General features: G+C 40.1%; 1 protein-coding gene across 1 annotated transcript in view; it reads right to left on the bottom strand.

Moving 5' to 3' along the window:
* Positions 1-27,263, bottom strand: part of BANK1 (B cell scaffold protein with ankyrin repeats 1) — a 280,528-nt gene that overhangs the window by 95,312 nt on the left and 157,953 nt on the right. The gene's annotated exons all lie outside the window — the stretch shown is intronic.

The following is a 27,263-nucleotide window of genomic DNA, read 5'->3' as shown; positions in this document are numbered from 1 at the left end:
TATCCTGTTGTTAGCTGAGGGCTCTAAGATGTGTGAACATAACAGACTCACACTCCCTTCCTTTATAAATGGGGACTTCCTCCTATGTCCAAGTGATTTTTTCACCTAACCTTTGATTAGAATGCATGCATGATCCTGCCTTGGCACATGGGGTGGACCAGATTGTCTGTTGAGGTGCCTTCCAGCCCTACATTTCTGTGACTCTCTGAAAGAATCACACAAATGGAATTGAACAGACCAATGTTCTCAGTTAAGAGCAGTCTGTCGCAGTTGGGGTTAAATAAATAAGATTGTATGAAAGAAACATCCCTCTAGCATTGATGATGGAATTATAATTAGTTAATGTTTGTAAAGAACTACTATATATTTGCTAAATTCACCAGAATTTCCTGATTATGAAATACTGTTAAAGTCTCATCTACACATCACATTGAAACTGATATATCCAATTAGGGGACAATAGTGATTGGCTCCAATTACACAGTGGTATTTTTTTTCAGAGTAGAAGCCGTGTTAGTCTGTGTCTGTAAAAAGAAAAGGAGTACTTGTGACACCTTAGAGACTAACAGATTTATTTGAACATAAGCTTTCGTGAGCTACAGCTCACTTTATTGGCTGTAGCTCACGAAAGCTTATGCTCAAATAAATGTTTTAGTCTCTAAGGTGCCACAAGTACTCCTTTTCTTTTTACAGTCGTATTTGTGATTTAGAGTGGCCCTATGGCTTGTAAACATGATCGCAACAACTTTCAAACATGGTTGCAGCCTAACACTATTATAGCTTCAGGGCTAATATAATAAAAAATCAAGTTACAACCATGTTCAGATACTATTCTATATAATACCTAGCATAGAGTCTAAAGTATTTTTAAAAGGAAAAAATCATCATCAAAACAGGACTGGGTAATTGGCCTACAACCATGCTAGCCAGTGCTTAATTAGTAATGAAAGAGATCCTGGGGCTCAAGCAATTAAGTACTGGGGCTCAAGCAATTTTTTTACTTTCATAATTGATGCAGCAAGCCCAGAGCTGCCATGGCTATGAACTACCAAGCCTAGAGGTGGCAGGCTCAGCCCTGGCAAGCCCTGGCAACAATTAAGTACTGATGCTAACTACAACTCAAAAAGACCTGAAGAAGAGCTCTGTGTAAGTTCAAAAGCTTCACTCTCTCACCAACAGAAGATGGTCCAATACAAGAAGATATTGCCTCACTCACTCTCTCTAATATCCTGGGACTGCCATGGCTACAACAATACAGCGAACAACATTATTAAATGGTGTCCAAGCACAGTTCTATAAGAACTATACTTGACAACAATTTTTGAAGACAGTTGTTGCTAACTCAGTGGGCCTCAATGACTATCTTTTTCAAGTATCAGAGGGGTAGCTGTGTTATTCTGGATCTGTGAAAGTGGCAAAGAGTCCTGTGGCACCTCATAGACTAACAAGACGTATTGGAGCATAAGGTTTCGTGGGTGAATACCCACTTCTTCAGATGCATGTAGTATTTTTTTCAAGAAGACCACTAGCAGCTATTCAGAGAGGAGGAAAGAATAAAATCAAATGGAAAAGGAAGAAGGGTATTAAACAAGAGTAAACAAACAAACTAAAAAAAGAGACAGAGGAAAGGAGGGAGAAAATATAATAAACATTTGACATCAGGCACACAACCTACTAGTAATTTAATACCACTACTAACATTCTCCTACAAGTAGCTTTGCTATCTCTTAAATTTTTCCTTCAGAGTCAGAATCTGGATCCATTTTTTGCGAGCTTTCCAATTTAGGGTGGTGGGCCAAACTTTGCATTTGGCATATCAAACATGCTCATGAATCTGAGATATAATCCATTAGTGGATTGGTATTGCCCACTCCTGCACCTATTAGATTATTCGTCAGCACCATTATCAATTATAGTGATCATAAAACACCATCTATGCAGCAGGGAGCTGTGTCAACAAAAGTAGGCACAATACTATAGAATTATAATATTCCATCCTTTTACTTTATTACATTACTCGAATATATCCTAATATATCCCAACAGGATATATAGTAATTTTTCCTCCCATACCCCGTAATATGATTTGGTAATGCAGGTATTGTTTCCCCAATAGTAATATATGCCCATGGACTAGCTCTTCTGTTATGTAAATTATCATCATGGGCCCACTGAAGTCTTCACCATCTAAGAATCTGGCCCCTTTATTTTTTATCTAAGTACATTCAGTAGGTAGGAAGAAATTCCAAAATTCCTGCTTTAAGTGCATATAAACTGAATTTATAATAGTTAGGTTGTGAAAATATACTTGACAAAACCACTGCTGGCACATTGGTTCACTTGTCAGAGCTAATCAGCTATTAAATACACATGTTCTGGCTGGCAGGAGCCACAATGGAAGATTAAAGATTAGACGGTATAAACTGTTCACCACAGAGCTCTTACATTGTTTTTCAGTGGACTGCTGAAAAATCTTACCAACCTTCTTATTTCTCCAACTGTTACTCTGTGAATTCCCTCTTGAGAAAATCTAAATGCATATAAACTGTATCACACAATTCCTGTGATGGCTTAGTCTTGGATATTCATATCTCACTGAACAATCTCACAGTATGTATCATTTTATCTAGTAGAAGGTGGTGCTAGGAAAGTTTAGAAATGGGATTTGTTGTGGAAAGTGGAAACCATTGTTTAACATTGGTTTACTACTAAAAGGAGGTTAGTTATTGTCACTTTTGTCAATTTTAGAGCATGCAGTGATATAATTGTACTTATTCCACAGCTATGGGTAAATATGTAATTTAATATCCAATATATTTTTTAATAGAAGGCCTTAGTAGAAGCTATGAGGAAGAAAGAAGGGAAGGATATGAAAAATATACAACACCAGAGCATTTAATATTGACTTTTTCATTCTTTTTGAAAACGGCCAAAGGAGCTGTTCCAACAACTGCTGGAGGTGCCATTGTACTGCAGGAGCCCAACAGTTCCACTGAAGTATCAGAGGGGTGGGGAAGCAGAGAGCAGGGTATCCTGGGATTCTGTTGAACAGAATTCTGTTCAACAGAATTGGCTGAAAATGTTCCCACAAAACCAAGACATTCCTCAGAGAATTGGGAGATCTAAAAACACCCTACAGATTAACTATGATGACGTGACTAGTGATTTTGCCAAGTTATCAATCTGCCCCTAACTAAGCACACAAATAGAAAGGCTGTAACAGAAATTAATAAAAGAACAAGGAAATCAGGGCCTGATACAAGAGGCAGTGGAGACTCAAAGCGACTTCCATACCCTTTGGGTCTGGCTGTAGCTGAACAAACAGAGAAATCATTAATAGCCTAAAGCCGAAAAGGACAGAGATAACTGGGCCTGATTCAACATATAATATACCAAGTTTTCACATAGTAGAAATCTGGTCAAGTCAGCACTGTGGAAGCCCAGACCAATTATTTGTTGTTAGTACTTCACCTTTTACAGTGGCTGCAAGTTGCATTACACTAATGTTTTGCATACTATTTAAATGAGCTTTAGTACAAAGAATTGGAAAAGGGAACAGATGTTGAACAACAAATGGTTATTGAACAACCTCTGATTCATTGATTTCTTCTGCCACTGACTCTAATGGTATATATTTTACTACTGTAGATGACTATGGAAAATCCACTAAATGTTTTATTTACATTAGATGCTATAGTGAAGACAAAAATAAAAACACCTTCTAGTTCTTCTCGAAAGAAAATATCAAAGAAATAGGGTCTGACTCCACATTCAAAAATATCACACTCGTTACTGGATGTCCCCTCATAGAGAAGCGGGGAAGGATCCAAGCTGAAGCAAATTCTCTGGTCCCACCCTCTCCTTTGTAGGTCTGTCTAAGTCTGATAACACCCAATGTGTGCTGCCATACAAGAAGTCCCCATGGACCTGGGCTCAATGGCACAAAAGGTTGCATGTCCCATGTGTGTTGCCCTTTAAACAAAACAAACAAATCAAAAAAATCTTCTCTCTCCTGTGCAGCTCAACATTTTTCATCATCAAAATAATCATATAAACAACATATCATTATATGTAAACAACATATCACTATAAATTATTAAAATTGGAATGTAAAAGATTTTAAAAACTTTAATTTACATTTCTCAATTTATGGATATAGTTTATTTTATTTCACTTTATTTTACTGTGCATATTTTGCAGCTTGGCCAGTGAAAACAGTCAAGCCAAATGTCCATTGTTTCCAGTCAATTTCCCTTTCTGATTCTCAGACACAAGTCAAGTATTGTCATGTATGAAGGGCAAGCACTACAATTAGTAGAAGGCGGAATGTTTAAATTAAAAAAATCCCTCTTTTCATTTATATTTTTTTAAATTATGAACATTTATATATATTTACATATATACATATATTAACATTTGATATTGAAAAACCTAGGCCCCAAAACCTACAATGAATTTGGTGTAAGAGGACCCAGTTCCCATGTGGAGGTCCATCAACTTAACATGGTTGATATTTAACTTTTAAATTTATTGACATTTAACAACTGAACATGGTAACATTGCAGGACTGAGCATTAATTCTCTGTCAGCAACTCTTTGAAGGAAACTAATGTGCCATCAAATCAGTGCATTTTGTGTGAACAACTCCATTTAAATAAAAGGAAAGCAGAAGTATAAAGTATGGCAAAAGCTGTAGCAACATATTTTAGAACATGAATTATTTCTTGTCTCATTTACCATTTTAGGATAAGTTTTGAAAGACAGAAGTATCTCATGTCTGTGAGCTAATTAATACATTCAAAGATGATTTACTAGCCTAATGGAAATCTCTCTTAATGTCCTGAATTCCTAGAAAAAAAAATTAAGCTTCAGAGCTCTTTAGACACAAATCCTTTATACAAGTCCTTTGGGTTATAAATCACTGTCCATCCATGCCCTGATCTGATACTCACCTCATATGTTCTTCAATAGTCTCACCAGTTTTTTTTATTGATTTAAGGTAAATCAATATAGGACACTCTTAATCTGAAATAAGAGTGTCCACATAGTGATTTGACCAAAGTAACATAAGGTGTGAATTTAAAACAATTTAGTTATTTCAGAAAAGCCCTACGTGAGATCTGAATCAGGCCCTAATTCAGGGGTGGGCAAACTTTTTGGCCCGAGGGCCACATCGGGGTTGCGAAACTGTATGGAGGGCTGGGTAGGGAAGGCTGTGCATCCCCAGACAGCCTGGCCTCTGCCCCCTATCCGCCCCCTCCCAATCCCACCCCCCTCAGAACCTCCCACTCATCCAACCTCCCTGCTCCTTGTCCCCTGACCACCCCCTCCTGGGACCCCCCGCCCCTAACCACCCCCCTGCTCCTTGTCTCCTGGCTGCCCTGACCCCTATCCACACCCATGCCCCCTGACAGGCCCCCCGGGACTCCTGACCCATCGACCCCCCACACTTCTTGTCCCCTAACTGCCCCCTCCCGGGACCCCCATCCTTAACTGCCCCCCAAGGACCCCACCCCCTATCCAACCCCACCTGATCCCTGTCCCACCCTACTGGGACCTCCCGACCCCCCGGAACTTCACCTCCTATCCAACCCTCCCTGCTCCCTGTCTCCTGACTGCCCCCCTCCCTGAACCTCCCCCCCATCTGACCACCCCCTGTCCCCTGACTGCCCCCCGGGACCTCCTGCCACCCCCCACTGCCCCTTTATCATGCCGCTCAGAGCAGCAGGACAGGCTTGTTGGAAAGCCTGGGAGGTGGGCGGGCGCAAGCTGTGCTCCTTGCGCGGCGACGTGGCTGTAGGGGAGGGGGAACAGCAGGGGAGGGACCGGGAGCTAGCCTTCCCAGCCAGGAGCTCAGGGGCTGGACAGGACTGTCCCGCGGGACACATTTTGCCCACCTCTGCCCTAATTGAAGCACCTAGCTGAAAATAAACAATGGGCCTAATTCTCCACTATTTACACCAGCATAATATCCATTCATAGTTGCAGATATTGTGCTGTAGCATTTTATAGTAGTGTTAATTTTAAGTGTCACGCTTCCAATAAAACTTTGGAGGCAATTTCCACTTTGGAGGAGAACATAAATATTAGTTTAAGTGTAGATACCGTATCCATATTTTTTCTGAACTTATCATGGTTATATTTCAAATAATATTATAGCAATGTAATGATAGCTGGAGTAATACCTAATACAGAAAAAGATGTTTAACATACTCAGTTCTATTAGTTCCAAATATTACTAGACCAGAAGCTAAAGACTAAATATTTTACAGTAAAAGCATATGTCTGTATTTCTTTGGTCTCCCTTTATCTTTTGTTTTTTTATTTTCATATACTAGAAATGGTCGGGAGATCTGTAGCCTGCACCCCCACCCCACTCCCATATCATATGTGAGCTTTTCTCTTGTAAGAATATCCTATATCTTCTGAGCCACAAAATATTATTAGGGGATCTCCTCCTCTTGCAAAACTCTGCCAGAACCCACACTGATGCTATCAGGAGGTGCAAGAGCAATTTTGTATTATGGAGTGGATAGGTATTTTGATTAGGGACACAGTAAAGCATGACCACTGCATCCATTAGCAATTTCACTTCTGCTTTATCCATTCTGATATTTAAAATATAGTATTTCTGCACTTTTGAACATTCACAACAACTATGGATAAAGGTACCTTTCATTCCACACTCTCACCAACAGTTGCAAGACACATCTTTGTATATTTTCTTTAAAGGAGAAAAGGTGTCAAGTATCAGTGAAATATGTTGTATACAGTATTGTTGTAGCTGAGCCATTTGATGAATGAAAAAGCTGTTTATTGCAATAGTTCTCTCATGTCATGGGCACTATGCCTATTATAGAACAACGTAAAAAAAGATGTATGAATCTGTAATATAAAAATTGTTTGAATACAGAACCAATTGTTTTTCCCCTTTTGAGGGTTATATATGCTGCGCCGCCTCTTTCTGTGAGTTTCCAGTGCTGTCACTTTGGATGAATAGCTTTTTAAGGGTAGGTTTAAAAGACTAATTGTTTAAATGCAGATCTTTAAAATAAATAATTCTTTTAGTTGCAACCAATGTGGAAAATGAGCAAAGGGACTGGACAGAAGAGTGCAATAGTAGATTCATTGATATTTGTGATGGCCAATGGCAAGGTTTTCTGGTCTAGAATATCATAGAATCATAGAATATTGGGGTTGGAAGAGACATCAAGAGGTCATCTAGTCCAATCCCCGGCTCAAAGAGGGACCAACACCAACTAAATCATCCCAGCCAAAGCTTTGTCAAGCCAGGCCTTAAAAACATCTAAGGATCGAAACAGAGATTCTCCTTTGGTTTGTAATATGGGGTACAAAAGAACACACATGGAATCAGGTTAAAATCAAGCACTCTGGATCTGTGGGTACAGAGACTTCATAGTTGAGCTGGGCAAGTGTGGGGAGCATGCAATTCTTGCATGGTGCAGAGCTTTGCTTCTGCACAACAGTTCACAGTGGGTATGTAAGGCCCTGCAGGTCCAGAATCCAGGCCTCTCCAGGCTGCCATGTAGCAGCAGTTGTGACCAGCTTGCACTCCACTTCTCATGCCTGCTGTGGACACAGACCATGGGATTTCTGCCTCAAAGGTTTGACAAGCAGCAGCCTTGTGGCTCCTGATTGGCTCCCTGTCCTATATAAACCCAAGGGGCATTTCAGAAAGTGCCCAAGCAACAGTGTGGATCTGCTGCAGCTGCCATGACTATACCTGCTCCTGAATGCCTGTCTTTGACCTTGGTTTGATTTGGACTTCGCCTCTTGACTCAGATCCTGAAACCTGACTTGGACTCTGACCCTTGGTATCAGCCCTGGCCTAGAACTGGATTATGAACCCCTGTGCTACTCCCAGCCCCAGGTTTGCCCGAGCTCTGATTCTTGGCCCCGACTGCCCTTGGTGGGATCCTGACAAGGTAGGAGTAGGGGAAGGGCCAGAGCCGGTGATTCACTGCTGTGCCAATCTTCACGCTTGCCTCCCATAGGGCCATGAAGCCTTCTCCAACCACAGGAGTAGGCTCCATAATGCAGCTGCAAAGCTGCTCCACAGCCAGGAGAGAATTCTTGCCCTGTGCCCCCTGAGCATCTGCTCAGTCCAGCTGCTAGGCACCAGGCACTAGGAATAGAATTTTAGCCAGAATCCCTATTTATATGCCAAGTTTGTTTAGAAATACTACAGAACACCGCAAGAAGAGCTGTGAAAAAAAAATCAGATTTTTTAGTTTGCAAAACTTCACAGTCTTTTGGCAGTTCCTGTATGATTTTGAGGTCATCACATTTTCATTACTTTTGTTTATGAAAAGGCTATTTTCATACTATAAACTTAGAAAACTATGGTTTTTACTGAGAAATGGGTTTGTTTTATAAAAAATTCAGAATGCCATCTATTTTTGCTAGAAATTTGGCTAATCTGACCTGGAAAATAAGACTAGTTTTCCTCAAACAATTCACATAAGTTTTCCATAAAACTAGATTCATTTTTGGTTTGTGATGAAATGCGGGAAAAACTTGAATTCTGTTGCTTTGCATTTTTTATTAATTTTTCCACATCTCTAAAGGCTGGTACTTTGCCGACAGAATAGTAAGGTACAGAAAGGCATAGGACAGTGCTAGGGAGAAACAGCAAGTGTCTTTATTTCTGGTATGACTGCAATTACACTGGAGCTCCAATCCATCAGGGAGGTAGACAGAGGAACTAGAAAGTGGATGATTACATGTCTGAGTTGGTGATATTAACATATACATACATCACTAACACTTTAACAGCAGAGTCATCTTAGAAGGAGTGACTCTCTACCTGGAGACCTGAAGAAATACCAGGTGTTCTCTTGCTTTTCCTGCTATTCAGAAAATTACCCCTGTACTCTGTGGAGGACAAAAAAGCACTTTACAGACTGTGACTCAGCAGACAAATTAGTAAATTAATAGTCTTTGATATTATAAATTTTTATGCCTCTCCAGGCAAATCTGTGGCTGCATGCAAATTGACACCACAACCATAACGCTGTACCATACAAAATGCTGCATATCTCAGGACCTTCAACTCCTAAAGCACCATCCTTTGGAAGTGAAGAGGAATGGCTATGATCCTGATCCAAAGCCCACTGATGTTAATGGGAGTCTTTCCACTGACTTCAACAGACTTTGGATCAGGCTGCATTTCTATTATACAATCTGTGAGCCAGCTGCTATAGGGTAAGGGTACACAAATGTAATATTCACCCATTAAATTATATCTTTAAGCCACTCCCTAGCTAAAAGTTAATTATTTTGCACTCTACACAGGAACATAGGGTTAGCCTTACTAATCTAGATCATGATCCATCATTGTCCTACATTCATTCTGCCTCCAGCAATGGACAACACCTTATGCTTCAGAGGAAGACGGACAGCCCCTCCTTTTATAAATAAGGAATAAAGTGTGATAAGCTCTACTGAGCATGAATAAGGGTAACTCCTTGAGCAGTCCCATTAAAATGAATATAACTACTCAAGAAGTAAGATCCTAATTAATTTGAATGAGTGTATCACAACCTGGCCCATAATTAATTGTGCAGTGTGTACATAAGGGTAAAAAAAAATATTTTCTGAAGCATCAACTATCTTTACTGCAATCTTTGGTATTTGTTTATTCTTTATTTGCTTTTCATTGCTCAAAAAAGGTACTTGAACTTTCGCCTTAAAACTCACTAATTAGTATAAATGCATTTCTACAGTACCAAAGAGAGCTATCATATCTTTCTGCAAATATTTGTACGTTAGACATATCCTGCCTGCTCTTCCATTCTTACTGAACTAGTTCCTTTTCGCATCAACTCCAAAGCCTCACTATCTCACAAATCTTTCCTTCCCCTCCTCCACCCCCCCCACATATCATGAGAAACATAAAAAATACTGGAACTCTGCAATCCAAAAATGATTGTACTGTTATTCTTTTCAAACCAAGAAGACAGCGTAAATAACAAAATATACAGCAGAGGATTAGCAGCAGCACCACAGTAACTCCTGGGAAAACGCAGAGGCTCACAAAGAAGCATATTAGCATGGCTCCCTTGCACAAGAAAGTAAGATGCAGAGAGATGGCTTTGTGACATACAAGGGCAGAATATAAGCAAAGCTCCACAATGGCCTGTTTGCACTGGGTCTTAAACAGAGGAGATGAAAACTTGCTGGGAATAGGCTAGATGTCTGGCCAATGAGTTTGCCAAGTACATTGATCCCCTGGTTCACAAACAGGCATATGGGTGCAGCAGTAGCTATTCCTGCAAGCTGGCACTGAACATTTTGTTCCTCAGCTCCAACACACATGTGACTGAGCGCACAGTACAGTTATCCCGGCTGTGCACCATTTTTAGGGTCTGATCCTGTACTCTCCAGCAAAGTTCCCATTGACTTTAATGGTGCAGTCTCAGGCTCTTAGATAATTCCACCCTAAGTGGAGTGTAAATCAGAATGGAAAGAATAATCATTACAAAATAAAGCAATGTTGAGATAAAGAAAAACACCACCAGCAAAAATACCAACATTGAAGGTTATTCACTAAAAATACTACAGCAAGAGAAAATGCTAGATTACTGCGAAAAGATGAAAACCAACATTTTCAAAGTAAAATATAACTAAATTGCAAAATATTCTAAGATCCACAAAATGAATAATGAAGGAATATTAAGAAATGTGGACTTATTCCCAAAAGTTACCTACTTGTAACTGAAGTTTTTTAAACTATGACAGGGATTTATGGGATTGATCAAAAAAAGGTGCCATTTACAAATAAAAAAATCATGTTCTGAATTTCAAGAAAAAGATAAAGTTTAATAATGAACATTTAAAAAAGTTACTGAACTCTGTGACTTACCAGTAAGAAAGGGGTTAAGAAACTGATCTGGGCCCAGGAAGTCCCACCCCACCACACTTGCAAAGCACGTATGGCTTGGAGGAGGAGTTCAAAAGGAGAGAAGCCCAGCTCAGGAGGGTAGCAGACAGTGGGGATGAACTAACTTATACTCCGAACTCCTGAGGGCTGGCTGCAGTGATGTTGCCAAACTCAAAGGGAAGAGACTTGGAGGAGAGGTTAATAATGAAGTCAGTGATTCAGAGTGATCTGGATTGTTTGGTAAACTAGGTGCAAACAAACAATATACATTTTAATATGGCTAAATGTAAATGTATATATGTAGGAACGAAGGATGTAGGCCATACTTACAGGATGGGGGACTCTATCCTGGGAAGCAATGATTCTGAAAAAAAATTGGCAGTCATGGATTGATAATCAGCTGAATATGAGCTTTCAATGTGACACTCTGGCCAAAAGAGCTAATCCTGGGGTGCATAAACAGGGAATCTTGAGAAGGAGTAGAGAGGTTATTTTAGCTCTGTTTAGGCTTTAGATCTAGACTGTTCTCAGTGGTAGCTGATGACAGAACGAGGAGTAATGGTCTCAAGTTGCAGTGGGGGAGGTTTAGGTTGGATATTAGGAAAAACTTTTTCACTAGGAGGGTGGTGAAACACTGGAATATGTTACCTAGGGAGGTGGTGGAATCACCTTCCTTAGACGTTTTTAAGGTCAAGCTTGACAAAGCCCTGGCTGGGATGATTTAGTTGGGGATTGGTCCTGCTTTGAGCAGGGGGTTGGACTAGATGACCTCCTGAGGTCCCTTCCAACCCTGATATTCTATGATTCATACATTTTTAACAGTGAGAGTAATTAATCATTGGAACAATTTACTAATGGTCATAGTGGACTCTCCATCACTGACAATTAGTGATTGGATGTTTTTCTAAAAGATATGCTCTAGGAATTATTTTGAGGAAGTTCTATGGCCTTTGCTCTACAGGAGGTCAGACTAGATCAGCGATTCCCAAACTTGTTCTGCAGCTTGTGCAGGGAAAGCCCCTGGCGGCCAGCCGGTTTGTTTACCTGCCGCGTCCGCAGGTTTGGCTGATCGTGGCTCCCAGTGGCTGCGGTTCGCTGCTCCAGGCCAATGGGAGCTGCTGGAAGCAGTGCAGGCCAAAGGATGTACTGGCCACCGCTTCCAGCAGCTCCCATTGGCCTGGAGCAGCAAAAGGAGCCGCGATCGGCCGAACCTGCGGACGTGGCAGGTAAACAAACTGGCCAGCCCACCAGGGGCTTTCCCTGCACAAACGGCAGAACAAGTTTGGGAACCACTGAACTAGATGATCACGATGTTCCCTTCTGGCATTAGAATCTATTAATTTATTTCTACTGGTACAATATTGTTAGGAATATTGCAGAAAATAATCATTTAAAAAATGAAATTTTCTAACTGTGCCAACTGGATTTTGCGATAGCAATCTACAACACTTTAATGCTGCTCAGAACAGCATTTTTTTCTATCAGTTTTACGCAGTAACTTGCTCTGTCTTTTCCAGCAAAATGTATATCCACCAGACTTTGACTTTACAATGACTACTCCGTTATTTCTTCAGACCAAACCTCCTTTTTTCAAAATTTGTTGATGCAGATCTTCATTCTTTTCTCACAGTGGTTGTCACCAGCATAACTCCACTGACTTCAATGGACTTACTTCCGGTTTAATCAAGCGTAAGTGAGCAAAGAATCAGGCCAACAAAATGGAAAAGTTTTCTTCCTGACTATTACAAGCAAGCAATTATCATCCTAAAACATCAGATCTGATTAGCACTATATCATTGTCTTAGCCTGCCTTGCTGTAGAGGTTGTTAGTGGTTGTGAAATTATCGACTACTTCTAAAATTCACCCACAGTATGTTTCTCAATGGCTTCCTCTGGCAATGAATTGCATAAATACAGAACAAAGAAGCGCTGTATTTACTTTTAGTATTTCTCTATTCACTGACCTTTGCCAAACATGGCTGATAAGAACAAAATTTTGATCACCAGCATTCTGCCAGTTTACCTTAAGGAGCAGCTGCAGAAATGCTAGTCAGCAGAGACTTATTCATATATTACTCACTAATATTTCCATTCTTTCCCAGCTGAGTCAGATATCATCTTCTAATATCTGCACACAATAGATACTGTGAAACAAAGATATAAATTGATCTTGGCAGATGCACTGAAATCTAGGGTGAAATCCTGACCCCACTGAAGTCAATGGGAAAATTTCCATTGACTTCAATAGGGCCAGGATTTTACCCCTAGAGTTTGGGAAGACATATTTTATAGTGCTGGGTTGTACAGAAGAGTTATGAAGAAATAACATAATTTGAGGAACTAAAATAATAAAATACAATTTGAAGATCTGAAAAAGTAAATAAAACCTATGAATCTAGCAAGTAATGTCAGAATTCTAGCTGAACAGTCACTGAAGCAGATATTTACCATGAGGACAGGTTGTGATAAACTTATTCACATTGAGTGGTAGCTTACTCCAGTAGTAACCCTATTTATTTCCAATGGGACTACTTGTGGAATGAGGTACTACTCATCGTAAGTAAGGGAATCACAATCTGGCCTCAAGTAAGAAATTACTACGGCTAGAGATACACAAAAGTCATATAAAGTAAATTAAAATATGACATGGAAAGGGCAGGAGTTTGAAGTGTAGGGTGGCTGGGTTTTAAGCAGCATGCACAGAACATTGTTTCAGTATTTCTCATTTGTAGTGTACAATTTTGTGTTTGATTACGGGTTTTACTATGCACTTTCCACATGTTTTTGCTTCCTTGTTTGATTCTTTCACTGTAGAGTCTTATGCTGGTAGTTGCATGCACCCCCTTCAACACAAAAAACATCTAACCAACCAGCCAAAAAATTACCTTAAAACAAATCACTTAAAAAAATTAATACAATCTAAACCAAACAAAAAACAAAACAAAAAACAAACAAAACCTCCACTAGGTATTTTGCTACTGATTTTAGTGGAAGGTGTTCAGATACTATAATGATGAGTGGCAGTATAAAAATTCAAGATCAATAGATCTCTCAAACAATAACTATAGCTTAAAATGTTGAATGCTGTGCTTGAACATGTAATCCTTCCCTTTATGAGATTCTGTGGGGCAGATAGTTAGCTGGCGTACACTGTAATGATGTCAGTGGAATTATGATGACTTACACCAGCTGAAGACCTGCCCCCTGAGTTTCAGTCTCATGTTAAACTATGAATACCAACGCATACATTTACCTCTTGACTCTAGATTTTATTATTAAAGAAGCTTTTAAGTAAGTTTTAAGATCACTGATGCTATTCAGTGAACTGTTTTAGCCATTTTCACAATCTAATGCACAATATTGTGTCTCCCTGTGGCTGAGTAACATGGAGGAGTCCCCACGCCAGATTTAATGAAGCTTTTTGTTTGCTTTTAGCTATTTCATTATATTAGTGTTTTTCAGTCAAATCTGTTATGTTTTCTGTTCTCAAGGAGCAACTATATATTTTCAGTCCTACTTATTTTATAGCAAGGAGAACAACAAAAAGAAAGAACAAAGGTAATGTCTCCATGAGAGATCACAGTTTGTGTTTCGTCTAGGCTGCAACAACTCTCAGAACAAGAAGGTTGCTGAGTGTGCCCATAGGCAGAGTTTTTAGAAACTTAAAGAAAACAAAGGCCTCACTGTTTCATAGCTATATGGACCTCAATCCCTATCTTCTTCTGTTTGGTCTCCAAGTTTTCTCTTACTCAGCTACTGCACTTCAGATACCTAGTTCAATCAAACTCCTATTACCAGTTGCCAGAATTGTTGCTTCGGTGGACTGGGGGAAGAGGACCCATACAAGTCTCAGAGGGGGTAGTAACAATGTTATCTTTTGCTGATATTAGTTCACAAGTATCAAGGAAACGGCAACCTTCAACTCATGCATGATGAAATATGCAGTTCTTTGTCGATAAAATGGTTGGCTAGGTTCTGCCAAGCACTAGGGCTGCTTTGCACTGCACAATGAGTACAAAGTGGCCCTAAAATTGACATAGATATCCATGGGAGTATCTTCCCAGCATAAAGGCATCCCGTGTATTTTCACATTTCCACATTTTCTGTGCCTGGTATAGTGGGTGGTGTGGAAAGGAATCCCCTGTATATTATAGTTCAACATGATCCAATTCAGGATAGAGCTAAGACAGTATATTCTGAAGGAACAAACATGGCATGGAGTCAGACATTCCATTCCTCTAAACTATGCTGTCTCAGATCTGCCCGGAATCGTGGAAAGGGAAGAAGTACTTTCTTTTTGAAGCCACATACAAACACAGGCTTGGGGTTGGAGGAGAAGGGGATCTACTTTCAAATTTCCCTGAAAAAGATTAATCTTTGTGGACTATAGTAAAGTAAATCTGGGAATAGGGAGGATGGTGATTGAAACCGGGGGAAGCAGAAATCAGGAAATACTGTGAGAAGGAATAGGAGTTCAAATCTGCTACTTCATTTTTGAGGCTGAGCCAGATAACTGTAAGGGAATGTTATACCACCTCACCCTCACCACTTCCCAACAAAAATTCGAGTCAGCTCTATACCTGCTCTGTTCTCTGAAATCAAAGCTGGTATTCTGTCATGATCTCTTGGGACTGTAATATAAATCCAGTAAATAATCTGTACCATTTTAATTCATTTTTGCTAAAGCAAACTATATGGAGGAAAATGTAAAGCATCAGAAGGTACCTGTGTGTGTGTCTAGTTGGTGATAATGGAAAGCACATACCTGTTATTAGTAGCTCTTTGAATAAAACACTCTATATTGTGAACAATGCTTTCTTGTTAAATTACAAATATGGCACCTACAGGATCTTGTGTTTCATGCTTTCCCCCATTTAAATGCAAATCCTGACCTTCACACAAGACCCAAAATGGCGTTCTGAAGAAATAATGGAAAAGCACAGTGCTTATATCACCAGCTGATAACACAAGTCTTCTGTAGTCATTTTCTTTAAGACAGAACTGATAATAATAATTCTCTTTCAGGCTGTTGCTGACTTATATATATCTAATACTCTTAAGGAAGGAGTATTTTTATACAGGTATAGCAAGAGTAGTATATGTAATGGCAGATGTGGGCTTAAAATGTAACAGGACTTTCCTAATATCAGAAGATAAATATCATGATAAATTAGCAGAAACAATAGAAAAAGTAGCAGAACAGGATCAAGAATAACAAGGATTCAAGCTGAAATAGGTTATACTCATCTAGGAATCGGACATACCTACCAAAAATAACAGACAACAAGAAGAAATAGAGTAATATAATTAAGTTAAAACAATAATGGTAATATATAACCATATCTTTTGAAGGAGAAATAGTGTTGCAGTAGCAAACCCTTTGCTTTTTTAAGCAAGAATTGACTGTCTCTGACATTAGCATTTGTCTTGCTTTAAGCCTTTACTCTGGTATATACTCAAAGAAGAAAAGCCATGCAAGATCTTAGCATCGGAAGCAAATTGATCCGTAAATAAGTTTAAGTAACCATCTCTTGAATTAAATAGGAAGAAGAATTAAGTACGTAAGATTGCAGTGCTACTTTATGGAATTTTCCAAACAGCATTTATCTGTGGCTGACTGGTTCAAGGAAGATTGTTTTTATGGCCAAAATGTGACATTATACATTAGGCCTGTTGTGGTAATTGGGCCTACAAATTTATCCTAATTGTAAGCTAAACTGTAAAAAAAAAAAAAAAAAAAGTTTATAAAGTGTCACAATAACCTACAACAATAAATGTTAATGGGAAAAGATGCAAAACGCAGACAAAATAAACTGAACTAGTCCAAACAAAAAGGCCTACTAATATAATTCAAGGACGGTGTTAAAAACTATGCCTGGTAAACAAGAAAAGCATGGGACTGAAAATTAATGGACCAAAATTGTAGTGTAGAAAATTAAACTTCATTGGTAAACAAAATAGTTTAGGGGATGGGTTATTCCATCCATTACCGCCTTTGAGGTTTTTTAAAAATCAAAAAAGACTTTGGGGGAAAATATGGACAGAAGAAGGAGAATGCAACAATTTCTGACTGTGTGACACTATTGTCCCTTCTTGTCCTGATCCTGAGAGATGTCCTGACGAGATCAGGCCAAAGAGGGGGGCTCAAATGACACTGCCACGTCCACCAGCTCTCACTAAATCTCAACCCCGACCTGGGATCTGAGACTGTCTCCCACTTCCGCCGTGTGTTATTTTCCTTCCCCACTTTATTGCTTCTCTTTCCTATCCCTGTCTTTTGACTTCTGTTAAGAGTCTAGCTTAGCCAGCCAAGAGGGTATACTTTGCAATGTTGCTGTAAGCAGAAAGGCAGTTAAAAGTAATGCCCCGACAGCCCTATGATGGTACAAGTTTCCCTGGTCTCAGAGTGGCTAATAAGGCTGTGTGCTGTGCCCTTGTTTTTCTAACTGTGAGGTTGTATGGGAGTCAACGTTAGAGACAGAAGCTGCATTTTCTATTTTTGTTGTTCTCTCCTCTTTCCCCTCTTCAATGTGTGGGCCTTGTTTTGTCTTCAGGGGTGAAATCAGATTTTAACAATAACAGCAACAACAGTTCTTGCCCATCTCTACTAACTTTTTCTCTTTTCTCCAGAAAGACAGTTACTACCATCTACTCCCACCACACAAGCACATATACTGATTAAAAAAAAACCCAACATGCAACTCTCACTAAATATTAAAAACAGTAAGGCATTGATTCAAACAGAGCCAAAGATCCATTGTAATAACAGCAAAAGCAAAATTGCAATTTTAGTTGATGCTTAAAATTAAATGTGCAGATCGCATCATAGCAAACGGATTAACATACAGATGGCAACAACTCTGTATAATGCTATGAAAGCTTAACAGAAATCCATCAAAATGCACAACACCATCTACAGTCAGATGCCTAGTGCCATCTGAGGACCTGATTTGTCTGGAGCTAGTTATTCATTGCTGGAGTAAAACATGCACAGTAAGATTTTTTTTCCCTAAAGCTTCTCATGTACCCCAGAATACATTCCGTGCCGCCCCCAGGGGGGCGTCCCCCCAGTTTAAGAACCTCTTATCTAAGAGACTGTCAAAAAAGGGGGGCATAGTTCTAAAAACTCTCTTCAGTTAAAAAAAAGGAACAAAAATGTTGTAATACTACTACATTTCAAATGCTCTGTTTTTCTTCTCTCTCTCTCTAATAAAAATGTGTTTGCCGTGATACTAAGCAGGCTAAGGTCTCTGTATACAAACCTTGTTTAATGCTGGACAGTGATGGGTTCATGTTAACACCTTTGACTCTTTGAGCCCATGTAGTCCATCAAAATTAATACAACAGACCTAATTCTGTTCTTCTCTTCTGATGTCTACACTTCCTTTCCATTTTGGGGATCGAGCCAGCTATCTTTATGAGGTCAAGCCATACAGGCAAATTCTGCAACAGTAACATTGGCATAAATCCGGAGTAACTCCTTTGATTTCAGTGAAGTTAACCCCAGCATAAATCCAGAGTAACTGAAGCCAAATGTACCCCATAGCTTCTGGCACTGTCTGTAAAGGATTAATAATTCTCATGCACATTTTGTTATTGCAGCTATATATCTAAACAAATACAGGGCTGGATGGAGCTTTTAGGCTCAGCAGTGTGTAAAAGGTATTACACAACTGCACAGTCCCAGGAGATCTCCTGGTAAGAAATTGTGACTCTCTCTGAGGGTAAGCAGTGTATTTTATTGTAGCACTTTACCAAGTGAAGCTTACTTTCCCCTAATATCAGCTCAGCTCCAACGGTTTACACATTGAGATGGAGCCAAGGATCTGCCCCTTTCATGCCGAAGCTATAATGTGCTGTTAGCCAATACATATATGTTAGGTGTAATGCATACCACATTGATATAAACCTACAAATAACAGACTGGTCAACTGCATTTCAACCTATCCTATGTGCACTATTCAGTATGCAATCACCTACAGAAATGTTACGATGGCCCGAGATAAAACTGGGCCCTACCTAGTCTTGTAACTTTGCTTAATAATGTACATTTTATGCTTATACATCTTTTAAATCTCTCATTGGAATATGGCTAAATTAAGTACTGTGTAAAAGCAAATGAATCATTGTATATTTCTTTGTTAATTAATAAAATAGCATCATCTCAAAAATATGCACAGCATCAAATAGCTGGCAAAATCTATTCTGCAGTCCGGTATTTTTCAAAACTAGGTGACGCCAAAGTTTAGATTAATTATTTTGGGACTATTTGGATCTGGGATGTCCATTTGGAACAGGGCAGATCTGAAAAAATATGAAAAGGCACATTAACTATTTTGAGCACAGGCAGCGGAACCTGTTTCTAAACACATAATTAAGGCTACGATTTATAGTCATGGGTATTTTTAGTAGAAGTCATAGATAGGTCTTAGGCAATAAACAAAAATTCACTGCCTGTGACCTGTACTATATACCCCTGACTAAATCTTAGCTGGGGGTGGGGCTAAGTTTGTGCTGTTTGTGCTGCTCAGGGGGAGGGTGCCAGGGGGGCACTGCTGAGGGGGGATGTGCCAGGGGCCAGCGGCACCAGCTGCTAGGGGCCACTAAGGCCACCCACACCCACAGCTACTGTTATATCAAACAGCAACGTGAACTTGGAAGGCATCAGACATGGCCTGTTGTTCCGTTAAGGAATATCAGTATGTGTGTAGATGTAATGTTTTTCACATCACAACTCCTGAGTGTGGCCACACAGCCCTGGACCAGTATAACAAATCAGAAAGTTAGTCACTCCTGTCTCCTGCCCAGTAAAGCTCACCAACTGGCAATTCACAGCAGTAATGGTAGCCTATAATATGAATAGAGAGTACTGTGTAGTAACTAATTATTAAAAAATTATGTATAAAGACCTGACATGTTATGTCACTACTCCAAATTTCTGTTTGACTCTTCATGTACTATTATAATACAATATAATATATATATTATAATATAATATTCCAGTTTTTCAAAATAAAGCCATAATTCAAATTGAACCCCAGCATCAGGAGGAAGTTGAAAATACATACCAGTTTTTAATGTACATATTGATCCACTAACCTTAAATCTAAAAATATTACTAAATCAAAAAACACTCTAACAATTCAAATTAGCAATTACATGCATAAAGTAAAAGAAGCCCTAAATAACCTTATCTATAATGGTAATTTGAAAATAATAATTTATGGTACTTAAATAAAAGTGACATTTAAAGTGGTTGGGGAACAATTATACATCTAAGCACTTGATAACTGGCAAATGAATAAGCACTTCAAAATGTAACAGGTGAAACTGCTGACAAGGCTTTCTAATGATTTATAAGCATGGATGTTAAATTTTGAGCAACAAGTCCACTGAAAACCCATGTTTGGAAAAGATAAGGTCATGCTGACATTAGGGAATGTTGTTCCCCATAACACTCCTACTCTAAGAAAAATAAAGGTTATGTTCATAAGTAATTTAGGATGATACATGTGTACTGAATTATGATACTAAAAGATGGAAAATTGCTGAATGGTAAAAATGTAGGCTACATTTTGTAAATTTAATGTTAACAGTAAATGATAACGTATGTTGAATGGTAAAAGGATAATTGAGTTGTGTTAATATAATATTAATGACTTACAGTAACAGAATGGAGAGTGAAAAAACAAATTATTAATGTTTGGGTAAACACATAACTGGATATATGGGATGTCAGATGATGCAGGACAAATTAATATATAAAAAACTAAGTGAACAAGGGCCCAAGTTGGAGAACTCCAGAGCCTGATGTAATGTAGGCCCCTACCTTTTCTGTCTTATCCGTCTTATTGTCTGTCATACATATATGATCAGAAACTGTAACTGTCAGCGATTCTGAAAATGTATAAATAAAGGTGAAAAATTGATTAAGCCTAAATTGGGTGAACGCATGCCTCAGTTTCCCATCTTACAAAGCTTTGTTTGCATTACAACAAATATTAGTTTAATTGTACTAATTACCTACTGCCGCTTGCATAATAAGCTAAACCAGTATACATTTTATATAAATGCTCTTACCTTTGCTTCATATATCCATTTAGCAAAGGTGTCACCCTGATATAATAATTTTCGTGGTGCCAAGCCGGGGTTTGTTAGCCAATACATGTACGTTAGGCATAGTGCACACTGTATTAATGTTGTATTATACCCAGTATGTGGGCTATTATGTTAAACAAATGATATTACATCTTTCCCACAGTACTGTTCACTTCTCTTTACTCATGTCAAGATCACTCCTAGGGGAATTCTGCATCACTGCACATGCACAGAATTTATGTCCCCCACAGAATTCTTTGCTTCCCTGCAGAAAAATGACTTTCTGATGGGGAAGCAAAGGGAAACCACATGAGCGGTCATGTGACCCTCCTCAGCAGTATGTTGTGGGTGCCCAGGGAAGCCAGCAGAGAGGTAAATAACTGTAGGGCAGGGGGTGGGATTGAGGAAGACCTGGCTGGTGACTCCTACCCTGCGTCAGGCTCAGCTGCTAGTCCCGGCTGGGATGGGGAGGATGGGACTTCCTTTTCTCCGGCATGGCATCCGGGGCTGGGTCAGACCCCCAGGCTGGTTCTCCCCTGGCTGTAGGAAGCTCTGCAAACTCCCCTACACCGCGCTTCCTGCACCTATTGCTCCTCAGCTGCAGGGGGAGGGATCGCCGTAGAGGGAGCTGCTCCCCCATCTGCCCAACCCCGTGCATCCAGACCCCCTCTTACCCAGACCCTCCCACTGAGCATCACCCCTCCCCTGCAGCCAGAACCCCCCTGAGGAGTCCCACTCCCCCTGCACCTGGACCACCACAACGAGCCACCCACATCCCCACCCTACTGAGCCTCAACTAGCTGCGCCTGGATCCCCATCCCACTGAGCCCCACAAATCCAGATGTCCCTGATGAGCTCTATCCTCCAACACCCAGGCCCCCTCGCCCCACTGAGCCCCAACCACCTTCTCCTGGACTCCCCTGCAGAATCCCATTACCATTGCACCCAGAAACCCCAACAAGCCCCTGTGCACCCAGATCCCCTCACACTCAGATTCTCCACTGAGTCGCCCGCACCCAGATTGACCCACAGAGAACCCTCTCAACCCACAGTTGGATCCCCCCACACTAAGCCCCTCCACATTTGGATTCTGCCTTGCTGAGCCTGCCTGCCCACACCTGATGCACATGGCATGGAGGATCAGGGCCCTGGGGTGTTTCTGGGGCAGGCCAGGTCCTTGTGCTGAGGCAGGGTTGGGTGCAGTCTCACCACTGAATCTGTGTCCTGGGGAGATGTGGGGCGGTGGAGCTGCACAGTGATCTCCCACCTCTGTGCAGCCAGTGGCCTGTGTTCTCCAAAGCCATGCTGGAGCCTCCACATTTATTTTACGAATAAAGTTTGCAGAATTTTAAAATGTGCACAGAATTTTTTTTTTTTTGGTCACAGAATTTTAATTTTTTGGTACAGAATGCTCTCAGGAGCACAAGATATATATCCAGTAATACCCTACAAAGCTGAAGTCAGCTTTGGCACTGGAAAATACAAAACCTGTCAAAGACAAGATACGTATACTCTTTGTTGTGGTTCAAATTGGGAGGTACTTTCACAAGTAATTGGTCTGAAATGTAGTATCTAAAACAGAAATAAGGAAAGGTAAAACATGGTACCAAAAAAATGGTAAAAAGCAAATTAGTAAATTTTAGTCTTGGATGATGTACAAAGTGCTTTTAGCTCATAAACAACTATAATATAAATATAGATAGGCTTGGATGTGTATTTCAAAGCACATCTTCTAGGTAAGGAACTACACTCTGCAAAAAACAAGCTTCCGCACAGAACAGGTAAAGTATTAACTCATTTCTTTCTGTGTTGCACTGCTTTGTCTTTAATTAATAAACTTAGCTAAGCTTAGTTATTTGGTCATGCTGGGCTAGTTCACAGTCTAGCCTATGATGACTGGATCCACTTAGATTAGCATCTCTAAATTACTTTGGTTTTAAATAAGCTTTTTGAGACAAGATATGGATGATATCTGGATCATTACATTTAATTTATGTTTCCTGTGTTCTGTGTTTCCAGTTCTTCACATAGATAAAAATTGGCCTATTTGTCACAACTTTTTATGAGCCTTGTTTCTCTATAAAGTCCAACCAACCAATTGCTATTGTGGGTATATAAATTTACCACCTTTGGAACATTGCAGTCTGATCTTCACAATGGTTATTTTTCAGAGTAGCAGCCGTGTTAGTCTGTATCCGCAAAAAGAAAAGGAGTACTTGTGGCACCTTAGAGATTATCAAATTTATTTGAGCATAAGCTTTCATGAGCTACAGCTTACTTCATCTGATGCATTCGGTGGAAAATATTTCACTGAATGCATGAGATGAAGTGAGCTGTAGCTCACGAAAGCTTATGCTCAAATAAATTTGATAATCTCTAAGGTGCCACAAGTATTTTCCACTGAATGCATCAGATGAAGTGAGCTGTTGCTCACGAAAGCTTATGCTCAAATAAATTTGTTAGTCTCTAAGGTGCCACAAGTACTCCTTTTCTTTTTAATGGTTATTTTCTCATTTTTCATTATTGGCTTTTCAGCAAATTGCATACAGTAAACCAAACTACAAAGAATGGAAGAAAACTGGGGAACTTTAAACACCTTCAGAAAAAAAAAATCAAGTCACCGAAGAGTGCTAGTGGAGAGGTAGGCATCTAATATAAAGTGACACTGTGTTATTGATTTATACACAAATTTCAGCAAGGAAATCTTAAAATCTGATGTCACTATGTTTCTCACAGCTATTAATTGTTTCCTTGAGCTCCCGCCTTTTGTTTTCTTTATCCACTTGTTATATATCGTCTTACATGTAGTTTGTAAGCTCTCTGGGGAAGAGACTGTCTTTCTTTTATTTGTACAATGTCTTGAACAATGGGGCCCTGACCTGTAAATGGTACTATAATACAAATAATAAAAAGAATTAACTTACATGTTGGCCAATATAGAAAAGGTGTAACACACAGGGGAGCTCGTAAGCCACTCTACTTTATTTCCTGGAGCCAGTGCTGTGTCATGGAGTGGAGACACAAGCAGAATTTTCCTAAGGAGGGGGCCCAGAGAGCTCTCTCGTCCCCTATTCCCAGCTATACACCTAGTCTCTCCATCTGCTGCCTTCCCCTCACATTGCCCCGTATCCAGCCCTGAGATCTCCCCATCAAACATCCAGCCCCAATCTCTTACTCAGAGAGGCAGTTGGCTGAAGTGCACCATCCCCACCAAGGGACAGGCAGTTCTGGGAGCCCCAGACCCCATTCTTCTCCTGAGTCTCTGCTTCCCTAGGAAGCATCAAAAGCCTCCGACCCTCTTGAGAGTGGGGCTTCCTGGTGCCTCCTGCTCCAGTTCTTCCTGGGGGTGGCCAGTACCCATGGACACTAGAAGGATTGCAAAGGTGGGGGAGAACCCAAGCACATGCACAGGGTCACAATGTCCCTCACATATGAGTGAGGGACTGAGTGTCATTGCGACCTGGTGCACGCAGTTGCGGCACCTCTCAAATTTAGCCCAGCTGCCCCTCTGTCATGATAGAGGGGCGATCTGGCCAAATTTCTAGCTTCAGTCAGGACTGAGGATGAGGGGGTTGTTCCCTTTGTTTCCCCCTTCTCCTTGCTGTACCCCTGGTAAGGGTTACAAAAGGTTATACCCCTGTCATTTGCTATTGACTCCAGTGCTTACAGTTACATCTTCCTTCTGTAAGGGCTTGACTTGATTTCCTTAAACTATATCAAAGAGAAATTAGCCACTGTTATTACTTATTTACTTGTGGAACTCCATGATGTGCAAACTGTGATTTACAGCATGTTTTTACATTACTATTTGATGTGCTGGGTTACAGCTCAGTTTTTAAAAAGAATTTATTCCACTAGATTTGCACCAGCCTTGGCCCAAGAGTGATCAAGGATTGTGTGTGATTTCAGTGACATGACTGTAGTTATACTGATGTAAAACTGATGTGAGCACAGAATCAGGCTCAGTGTTTCTTGAATTACATTTCCTCCCTTCCCAGCATGAAACAGTGAGGCCTTTATGTATATATGCAGAAAGTATTTCTGCAGAATTACTCCTTTTCTGAAAGGGACTTGTTGGAAAGGATGGTGTTATAAGGTCCTGTGAAAAAGTAACACCATCCCTTCCAGTATGACAGGTGGAATTTTAAGGCTCCAGAACTGCATAACTTACTAAAAAGTTACCTTTGGAGCACAACCTTCTTCTATTTTATAGCAGGCTAGAATATATGTGGGGTTTTTAAAATAAAGTTTCACAAAAATTGTTCTTGCTGTTAGAGTTATCCAAATGTGAAAGCATTTTTCAATGATATCCATTTTCAAGGTTCTTATTTTACAGATATAATAATTTTTAAAAAAAACCCTTCCTGATGCCAGATGAAAAAAAGGAAGATTTCTAACCTTTGGGAAAAGAAAAGCACAGTATAACTTTTGTCAAAATGGATGCTCCTTGGCTACTACATCTTACCAATGATTAACTGACCTTTTTTACACTACATACACAACCAAATCAAATGCCTTACATTATGCACTTTTCAGAAAACTGTACTTGTTATTTTAACAAGTGGTATGGAGCAATCCAAACACAGAGAACTACTTTCATTGGTGTACTTCTACAGCACCAATTTGGAATTCATTTCTCAGTGTTTCCATGGTTGCACTGAAGGAAAAAATTCAAACTACAAGAAAGGTGATGCCATCCTATGCCTTGTTACGGGCACCGACGTTTTTGCTATGGTTTTAATCTTCACTTCAGAATTTCTATGGAAATGCTGAGCCAGAGACAAATCAGTTCAGGTGCTTATATTATTGAACAAAACTGGTGGTTTTATTATGCTTATATTCTGTGAGCCCAATTCTCAGTTCACTTACACTGGTGTAAATTCTGAGCAACTCCTGTGCTCCAGAGTAAACAGTGGAGTTATACCAGTATAAAATCAGTGTCCTGAGACCAGAATCAGGCCCTAACCATTTGCATTATTGAGCTGTCATACTGTACTGACTTCTATCCCCTCATCTCATAAGTCTAGAAAATGTGGGAAACTTTCTAGGGCTGGCTTTCTTCTTATGTTCACAATATACACACAGAGAAGTTAGAGAACAACAAACATTCTCTTTCTGGAAGGTTTAACATGGCACTACTTTATTTCTTAGAATCCAGAATCCTAACACAAGAACCAAAAATAAGATGAGACAAAGCAGACATGGGGTAGGATTTTCAAAGTGTTGTGACTTATGTGACTTAGGAGCACAAGTCCCATTGAAATTATTTGTGCTCTTAAGACAACTAGATGCTTTTGAAAATCCCACCTCTAGACTGCGCATCTCACTATGGAGTTTTCATGTTAAGATTTGGGACTCAATCCTGCAAGATGCTGAGCCCAAAGACTCTGATTCAGCAAGGTACAAAAGCCTTTCCTGGATAAGGACCCTACTACTCAGCAACTTGCACAATCAAGCCATTAAGGAACTCCCAGGGTATGTCTACTCTGAACACTAAACTTGCGTTCTGACTCAGGTTTGAGCCCAGCCCACCTTTTGTCCACACACAAATCAGTCTGACTCAGGTCAGTAAACACTCAGGACCCAGATCCTAGGATCCTGCTTGGGGGGGGGCGGGGGTTGGAAACAGCTCAAGTCCCATTATGACCTAGGTTCAAGCCCTGTCATTTTGCAGTATAGATGCAAGTTAAGCCACAGACCTGAGTCAGAAGGTCTGTATAGTGCAGTATGGACATGTTAGCATGGCTGTAAGATCCAGGTCCAACAATTGTAAACCCAGGTTTACAAGGTAGTATGGATGCTCAAGCATGAGTTTGGAAACACCCAGTCCATAAGCCCAGGCACTACAGACCTAGGTTTACAATGCAGAGTAGACAGACCCCCAGAGACCTAAGCCACTACAACTTTGTTAACTGAACAATAACTACCTTACACTCAATATCACAGAAGAAATATGAAACAAATGAAATTGGTCAATTCCCCCACATTTCCTTCCTTTGCCATGGTGAGTTTTCAGATAGCAAGAGATGAGAAATTCCTGCCAGTCAAAAGATTGCACAATATGAGTTCAGCTAAAGCTGGCTATCAACACTATGCTGACCAGATATCTTCCTTTTGGTAGAATATCTCTCTTTCTAGCAAGCCACTCTACTTTGTGCGTTTCTGTGACAGGGCACACTAGTACTGCAAGGGTTAACTCTACTCTTTGGGCCAAGAAGTCCACGCCCCCTCAGCCCTGGTTGGCATGCTTCAGCTGGAGACTA

Source organism: Chelonia mydas, chromosome 4, assembly GCF_015237465.2.
Source record: "Chelonia mydas isolate rCheMyd1 chromosome 4, rCheMyd1.pri.v2, whole genome shotgun sequence".
Lineage (NCBI taxonomy): Eukaryota > Metazoa > Chordata > Testudines > Cheloniidae > Chelonia > Chelonia mydas.
The sequence above is the reverse complement of the archived record's forward strand: the minus strand, read 5'-3'. Positions and strand labels throughout refer to the sequence as shown.